General features: G+C 30.8%; 1 protein-coding gene across 1 annotated transcript in view; it reads left to right on the top strand.

The window, feature by feature from the left end:
• Positions 1-1,536: 1,536 nt before the first annotated feature.
• Positions 1,537-8,956, top strand: part of LOC143252938 (phosphatidylcholine:ceramide cholinephosphotransferase 1-like) — a 56,138-nt gene continuing 48,718 nt past the window's right edge. The window contains exon 1 of the mRNA XM_076505836.1: positions 1,537-1,672. The gene's annotated coding sequence lies outside the window, so the exon portion shown is untranslated. The remainder of the gene's footprint in view (positions 1,673-8,956) is intronic.

The following is an 8,956-nucleotide window of genomic DNA, read 5'->3' as shown; positions in this document are numbered from 1 at the left end:
TTTTGATTATAGTTATTCAGTCTACAAAAATAACGTATACAATATATAAAATGTGTTGGATTATCAACACACTTGGGACAATAGTGAGTTACGAAATGCTACACAGTAGCATTTTGAGAGCGATCTGTTCTTGACTTGACACATTCAACCGAATTAAGCTATTGTAAAATGATAACCAAAACACTACAGTACATCAAACACCATTATCATGTTGAGTTACAATTCTTCCTTGTGGACTGAAATAAAGCGTGAAAATTGTACATGAGCCATACATGGGTATCTGGAGGAAATTCTACAGCATGGGGAGAAAAGCCAAAATCAAAGGACGATGGACCCGCCTTCAAATAGATCAGATTTGATAGGTACAATATTTAAAAGATTAATTTAAACCATATCCCGTCTGTCTCTTCTTTTACGATCTGAGTGGGAATTGTCATGTCTAACATCCAATAAATCACAGTGGTAGCGATGTCTCTGAGAGCACTCTGTTCTTGATTCGACACTTTCAACGAATTAGGCTAGTGTGAAGTGATAACCAACGCATTACAGTACATCAAACACCCTTATCATGTTAACTTACAATTCTTCTTTGTGGACCGAAATAAAGTTCTATTTAGCTAAAGGTATATAGATATTTTATTTAATATTGGTGACAAACCTGACAACTTTAATTAGAATTGAAAATTAAGTGTAATAAATAGTGTGAAATTGTTAAGTGAATAAAGAAAGAATTGATTTTCATTTTCCATGGGGCAAGTGCTCTTTGTCCCCCTTTCAGCTGACACCCATGGGGTCATGTGTTCTCAGGCAATGTCTCAAAAAAGCTGAAATAGATGTAAAACATAATATGCAATGAGTAGTAGAAGGAAAGAATGGTACTTACAAAATGATATTTACAATCCATTTTTAACCCTTGGGGTTTTAATGATAAACTGGGTAAAATTTGAAAATGTGTAAAAATCAATTTAGTTGACAACAAGAACTACCTCATCATAATCAAAGTTACAGCTAAAATCAAGCAAACAGAAAACACTGATATTATAACAAAAGTTGTATGCACTCAAATTTAACCTGCTAGTGTCAATAATAATATGATGCACACAGCACAAAAGCAATTCCTAACCGTTTTTTAATGCGGGAAAAAAAGTATCAGTGAAATAAAACAGGCACTGCTAGTGTTTTATTGTCATAATTCCACGCACCAGATATTGAAATGATTGCACTATAGGTTACAAGTTTAAAAACTACAATAGACACAAAGTTGTGGCAAAAATAAATTAAAAATACTAGAAATGAACAAAATATACAAATCAATGTTTCATAGACGTCATCACACTGAAGGTAAGATCATGAGATGACACTTTGAGTAGGAGTACGAATAGATAGTGTTAATACTTGACCTTTAGTATTTTTCTGTTGTACTCTTGGCTTCAACAATTACTTATCCTACAAGTTGCATCACGTTGATGAGTTTCCGTCCCTCTCACCAAGCAATTTGGTACCGCCGGTCACATGAGTTCTTGTTGTACCGTATGTGTTGTACGTTGTAAATAAAACTTATGAGCATAGGGTTGAAGAGTTCGTTTTTTTCTGTTTGTTTTGATCACTATTTTATGTTTCTTTGAAGCGTTTTTATTAACAAAGCACATTCAGACTTCGTGACGTAAACAAGGTAAATAATATGTAAATAAAAGTGACCGTTATAATAATATGTATGTTACTGTATGCTTCAAATAATGAATTACTTTATATTTTAATTTTATGGTGCAGTGTTGGAAATTGTTATCCATTACATATTTACTAGCACAATGGCAGTAGCAGGTCTGAAAGAGTTAGAGAGTTAATGTTTTACCCTTAGCCATTTCCAACTTCGCTACGAAATTTTAATTTATTTGAATAGGATAAACTTAGTTATTTAGTTAATTATAGTTTATCCTGACGGTGTAAGATTAACATTTCGAAAGCGCTCACGTTGTGGCGTTTTGATTTTGTCTTTAACTGATTTTTTTAACCTCGCTATTTTCCTATCGTAATGAATAATTCTGTTTTTGGTACTGTAACGCTTCAGCACTACAGATATTTAGTATATTATTTGTTAACATTAATACCACCAAAACGAGTAGCAGTAATACTCTAAATACAACTATAACATCCACCAGAACAATGTTATCAGTCTATTTAAAAGAAAGTAATAAAATGAATAAAAATGTAGACTAAATAAAAAAATATTTGGGTGAGACATTGTCCACATCCCTAAATATTTATAATATGGGCTTGCTGTTTTTAAGATTCTTATTGTGGTATATCAAGGGTGACTCTAATGAGCCAGATGGCTTTCTGTCACCCTGATCATTAAGTTTTTATGTATAGATGGTAATTGTAACTTGGTAAAACTTATAATAGATGACAATGTACAAGTTGTATAGTTGAGTCAGTTTAATCGTTCATGAATGTACCTTAATATCAGTCTTAATCAACAATAATAATATTTTATTACAAAAATTACATAGTCGCTCAGTACAAGAATGCTCACATAATAGATTAAATGCAACTATAATTTCCAAGTACCTAATATGAGACTAACAAGTATAATTTCTTATGGATCACTGTTGTGATTAAACGATATTTCAAAACACCATAAACATATTGCAAATTACATACTTTATCACTACACAAAACCTTTTCTTAAATCCTTTAATTAGTCCTTATGTAAGTTTACTGGTGTCTAGATTGGAATTCACATTTACTTTTTCACCTTGTACAAGAATGAACGACATATAACTTCTTATAGTAGTTATATCGGTAATGTACATATACTTAACATAAATTCATGATATTACTCAAATGCAGATTATTTATCTTTAAACTAAATAGTAACTACATTAAACAACTTATTTGAATAGATCCCTTACTCTAAGTAAGGAATTGAATTGTTTGAAAAGATTCAAAGTAGTTATACTGTAATAATACTTGTGACAGAAAGGTTGTCATATGACCACAAGTTAAGATCTGAAATTTTCTTTTTAAAGAAGATTTACAGGGGATCTGATTGAAGTTTTCAAGACTGTTAAGGGACTTACTAGTACTGATGTAATATGTTTTATTGTATTTAATGGTGAGAATGCTATAAAAAGACTATACATTTTGGTATGCTAGCAAACAGCTAGCATCTTCAGCTTACAGGTTTAATTTTATATTGGGTTGTCTTCAAATATGGTGGAAGTAGTAAATTTAAGGGAAGAATCAATAAATATTTAAATGATCAGGTTTAGATTTGAATTGTTTCTTTCCTTTAAATGAATGTATATTTGTCGTCACTCTACATTCTACCACTAAGGTACTCTTTTGTTTTATATTCTACTTTCTTTGCAATCTATTAAGTATACAACTTTCCGAGTTAATATCTATCATGGAGTACATTACTGAAAGCTTTCTACAAAATATGAAAATAAGGAATTTATTGTTGTGAAAAAAGTAAAAACTTAATCCTGATGGAAACTCATTTCATGAGTCAGTAACCCTATTAAAAAAAATAAAGCTACCTTAATTTGATCTCTGTCTGTTTTTTCAATATCTTAAATATGGATACTTTTGCCACATATCTCAATCTCCAACTTCACCTTTAACGTTGAACAATGCCATATCATAAATATTTTCCCTGACTTTTATAAAATAATTTAGACATTTGTTGCAGCTACTGTACTGAAAAGAAGTGGGCAAGTTCTGTACTACCATGGTTTTGCAGAAGTGATTTGAATAGTTTCTGTAGAATATTTCCACTTTTTGACTTATTGTATTGGCCTAGACTTTCTGTAAACTATAGCATAAATATTTTATAATACTTTAGACGATATTCATTGTAACCATTATACTGTTAATGAGTGATATGTCTTATCCTATAATGTTTTTATAGCAGGAAAGTTCTGTGAATTGCATACTGCATGAGCTTATTTGATATTGATGGTTTCAAAATATTCAAAGTATGGTAATACCTAAACAGAAAGGACAGTTTTTTTTATTTATATTCACCATGTTTCTACTTCAGTTGCTAACAGTAGAATAAAAAGATGAAATAGTTATAAAAATAATAGAATAAACTCTTAAGAGATTTACTTGGAGCTTTGCTGTGTGTACAGAGAAAAACAGACTACTTTTCATTTTGTTTCTTACAGTTTTTAAGCCATCTGTTAGCAATAAAATAACTGTAGAAAATAAGTGTGAAGTGTAAACTTGACTTTCAAATTTTATTATCAATACTAGCTATGCTGTAATGTCATTTTGAATTTGCTACCATTATTTTTGTTGTACGTTAATTACTTACCTACATCCTGAAGAATCAAGTATAATGTTACAATAAAGATAAATAATAATTAAAATGTAAAGCTTTACTTGAAAATGTTTGTTATTTAATTACAAGTGTTTTTAAAATTTTCATTTGTTTTCACTATTTATTATTACAAAAGTAACTAAAATTATATAAATTGAAACTTCAGGCTAAGCTATTTTTCCTTCATTATCTCGCCTAAGATAATGAAAGAAAAATAATACAAGTCTTCATGGTATACATGTGCAAGCAGCATGTGCATTATGCTTCAATATAGTAGTGTAAGCAGCATGTGTGCCTTGTAATTTTCAACTTTTGTTGGAGGTACTTTTTTGTCAGACACAGATTAAAGGTCAGTAAATCAAAAATTAATAAATGTAAATAGATGTGTACAGAGAGGTAATTTAGATTTATTTCCTCATTTTCATGATAGTTGTGAGGCTACTGAACTCTTCCAAGACCATTTAGAGTTAATATAGATAAAAATAACAGTTTAAATATAAAGTTTTATCCAAAAAATGTTTGATAATTATCTAAAAGGATATACTGATTATCCAAATATAACCTAACAAATTCTGGGTAAAGTATATTTTTGTTCTTAAAATCAAAATTACTTTCCATATTTGATAGTCAACCTTCTGAAAGAAAAAGTTCACAAGCAAACCTTGAGTAAGATAATATTAACTCTCAATTAAACACCTCATATATAAAATGTTTACTAATAATCTCCAAAATTTTTTTAAAGATTTGCATAAAATATCATTTTATAGTACAGTTACTCTCGTGGATACTTTGGTAACTATGAGCTGGGTGAATTCCATTCAGCCCATATTTTTAAGGTTAATTATTTGGATTGTAGTGTAGCCCTTAATGATGGAAAGCAGAGTTGTTATTAATTGAATCCAGTCAAATTGGATCTTTGTTATAGTAATATGCTTTAGTGCTTGTTCTAGGAGCATAAATAATATAAGTTTGCTGGTGACGTTAAAACATGGGCATTTCTAATTGCACTACAGATATTGAGGTACAACAGAATTAATTTATTAAATTGAACAAATACATGGCCTTTAACTATATTAAATAAAGAGTGAGTTTACTCTCTTTCAAGGTTTGTCCATATATTTTTGTAACAATTTAAAAAAAAAATTAAGTGTGATAAAAACACCATTATTTTATGGATATAATTTGTGAGACATCAAGGAGTTTTTAGTCCATCATAGTTGACTTAACTTTCCACTTTCTTCAGCAAATAGAAAACCTCTCATTTAATCCTGCCCCGTTGTTCCAAATGTTCATTAACACTTCTTTCATCTCTTAAACAGCAGCCATCATGAGTTGATGCTGCTACCTCCAACATTCCCACTGTTTAAGGGTTAAGCTCTGTAAACTCTGCCACTCTGTATGGCAATATATTCCACAGATTTATCATTCAACACAAAAATAGTGTGATATATCAGTGATGCCTTAATAACTTTGAATTTTTAAATTTAATCACGTAGATAATTCCTAACAATTAAGTTCTAATCCTTACTATATGTATCATAATCAAGCCAATGTTTTGTAATTGTATGTAAGCACATCTCTGCAATAAAGAAGTGATGGGTATTAACTAACTGTCTAAATGTGGCATTATTTGTGCTTGAAATATTTTAGGATGTTTGTATGTTAAATATTCTATAATAAATCCTGATTTGAAAAAGAAGCAATCATCATTCTCCAGATACAATTACTTTATAGAGGTGAGGGAAATGTGTTATTGTATATAAAGCTGTTTGTACAAGAAAGTAATAGTATTTTCTACAAAAGATATTGTAAACAACAGTACTTAAGTTTATATCTACATTACAACCAAAACGGAATAACTCAATAGAGTTCCATTTAATATGTAAGGAATGTTTGTTTAGTAGCATGTCAACATTTTCCTTGTCCAGGTCAGTATTGTGTATTGAAGTAACTTTGTTAGTTCCTTCAGGGAAGGTGGGTCTTAGAATCTCATAAATGATTCAAAAGTCCCTTCGTTTCCTATGATTTAAAAAAATAAAGGTATTGTTCTAAAGTACTCTGTTATTTTTTTATTGATTTTTTTTAGTATTTTTTAACAAGTAAAATAAGATAAATGGTTTAAATGTTGACATACTGACATCAAGGGATAATTTGGTCTGTCCACTCTTGATTTAAAATAAAGGAAAACCTAAATCCACCTTCTGTTGCTCAGGTAATTATTGATTTCCCTGTTAAGCTCTTATAAAGTGCTGGCTCTCATCACTGCTAACATAATATCATTACATAAGTTTATCACCCTCTTAAAAAAGTAAAACTTTCTTAACTGGAGTTTAGCTTGTGTTTTCTAAACCTTAAACTTGTGTTCTCTCATTTTATTATCTGAAGAATGTGATACAAGTTATCAGAAACTTTAATCTTACTAATCCCCTAGGCTGCCTTCTGCTAGTTCAACAGTATGTTGATGGAATTTACAATGCTAAAATCAGGGGTTTGATTTCCCTCGGTGGGCTCAGCAGATTGCCTGATGTGGCTTTGCTATTAGGAAACACACACACACACACACACACACACACACACACACACACACAGCAGAAATCAAGGTAAGATGACCTCTTACCACTCTTTTTCACAAAAATTAATGAGATCATAACCTCTTGTGAGATAACTCTTCATTCTATGGAATCATTCTCTTAGTTCTCCTCCAAACTCTGTACGGTAAATCAGTATCTTAGGTGGTAAGACCAAAATTGTATACAGTATTCCAAGTGAGATCTTACTACCCTATAGGTTGTTTATATCTTTTAAGTTATATTCAGTTTATTTATAAATACACCTTGAAATTCTATGAGATTAATAGCAACATTCCATTTCTAGTATTCATTACATAAAGTATATATGCACACATTGGAAACAAGACAGGTACACTTTATGAGAGAGGCTGGTTAAGTGTTTTGTATTATTTTCACATTTTATTATGATTTGATATATAATCAGTCAAACATGTTTATTGATAGTGATGAATATATGAGTATTTTGACATCTTCTCATTTTGTTATCAGACCAGATTATCAGAAAAATATGATGAATAAATTTCCAACAAGATTAGTGAATATGTAATGTGGAAGTGATTTAACTTGCATATTGATTACTGCAAGATAATTCACATGCAATGTTAAAAGTGGAAGCCCCACGTAATAACTGCATGATTGAGAGCAGGCACAGAAAAAGGCAACAATTGTGGATCAATTGTGAACTTTAGTAGATGTTGTTTGATGAATAATATAATCATGATAGCAAACATGTAGAACCAGTAAACAATTTTTTTTAAGTTTTGTGTCTTTCAGATTGATTCTTGATGTATATTTATGTGCAAAACATTTGTTTAAAATGTGGGATAGTTAACAAAATTATAATATTATTCCAGTGTTTTGAGGAATTGTTGGAATTCAAAGCAATCTTCAAGTTAAAGAATTTTTATAAAGCACACAAGTTCCTTCTGCAAAGTCCATTTTATTGGAAAAGTAAACTGAAGTCTTTTGTTAGATATTCAACTGGCCAATATGACCAAGTATATGTAAATATATCCAGTTATAGACAATGTTTAGCTTGTTACTGATAGCTGTTACTTTGTGCCATGGAAATGATAGTGATTTGTCAAAACAGAAGAATGAAAACAAAATCTAGAAAGTATACCATTTGAAGATATGTCTGCTTCTAAAACTAATAGTTATGCACTGGTCAATCCATACATACTGCAAATTTATGTAATAGATTGTTACTGAAGTATAAGTAAGTAAAAGTTTGTTGTGCATGCAGCTTCTGTTTTAAAGGAAAGTATGTTGTATCTGTGAAACCTTCACTGGGGCAGAAGTATTTAACTAATTAGAAATGAAGAAATGGGCAGAAGTATTAAAGTATAACAAGATAATTTAAAATGCATACATACAGGGATCTGTTTCAGTTCTTTCTGGAATATGATGCATTTGGGATCTAAGCCTCCAAATAGTAAGCATTCTGATATAGTACTCCACTTCTCACAAGTTTAGCTTTTCTCATTTTGTTCTGCCCTCTGTTTGCCAACGTTTTTGTTTGATGCATTTCACAAGCCTTCAAGCCTCACTATATTGGCATCCAAAGTTTCAACAATTCTCATGTAAATCGCAGCACATCACCTCTCCATCAGTTGGAGAGCACTACTATCACGTGATGCATGTAACACGTGCATCATACCACTGAAATATCTCTTCTTATCTGATGGTGCTCGAGAGACAATGCCTTTCACCAGAACAGTTATTATCTTTAAAGTGGTTTGACTTTCTTTAACTTTGATTCTTTTCAATTTTCTTTGATAGCATCTGCCACGCATTTTTGTACCTCACCTGAATCCTGAGGTCACTGTTACCACTTTGTGTGCATACCACTTGCCCATTGCTACATTTCTGCAGAAGATTTTGTGGTCTTTTCTTGTGGGTAGACAAAGCTATTTATGGAATGCATGTTTTCTCCTATTTCTACCTGTATGTCCATATGACATTTCAAACTCTTGGTTGTATGTTGGGTTTTCAGATAATTTTTCTCTTGCTAGCCATCAGCAGGTAATGAACTATTCTGATATTTCTGTCAAACACC

This window comes from Tachypleus tridentatus, chromosome 6 (assembly GCF_004210375.1).
Source record: "Tachypleus tridentatus isolate NWPU-2018 chromosome 6, ASM421037v1, whole genome shotgun sequence".
Lineage (NCBI taxonomy): Eukaryota > Metazoa > Arthropoda > Merostomata > Xiphosura > Limulidae > Tachypleus > Tachypleus tridentatus.
Note: the sequence above shows the minus strand (reverse complement) of the source record. Positions and strands in the feature narration are given on the sequence as shown.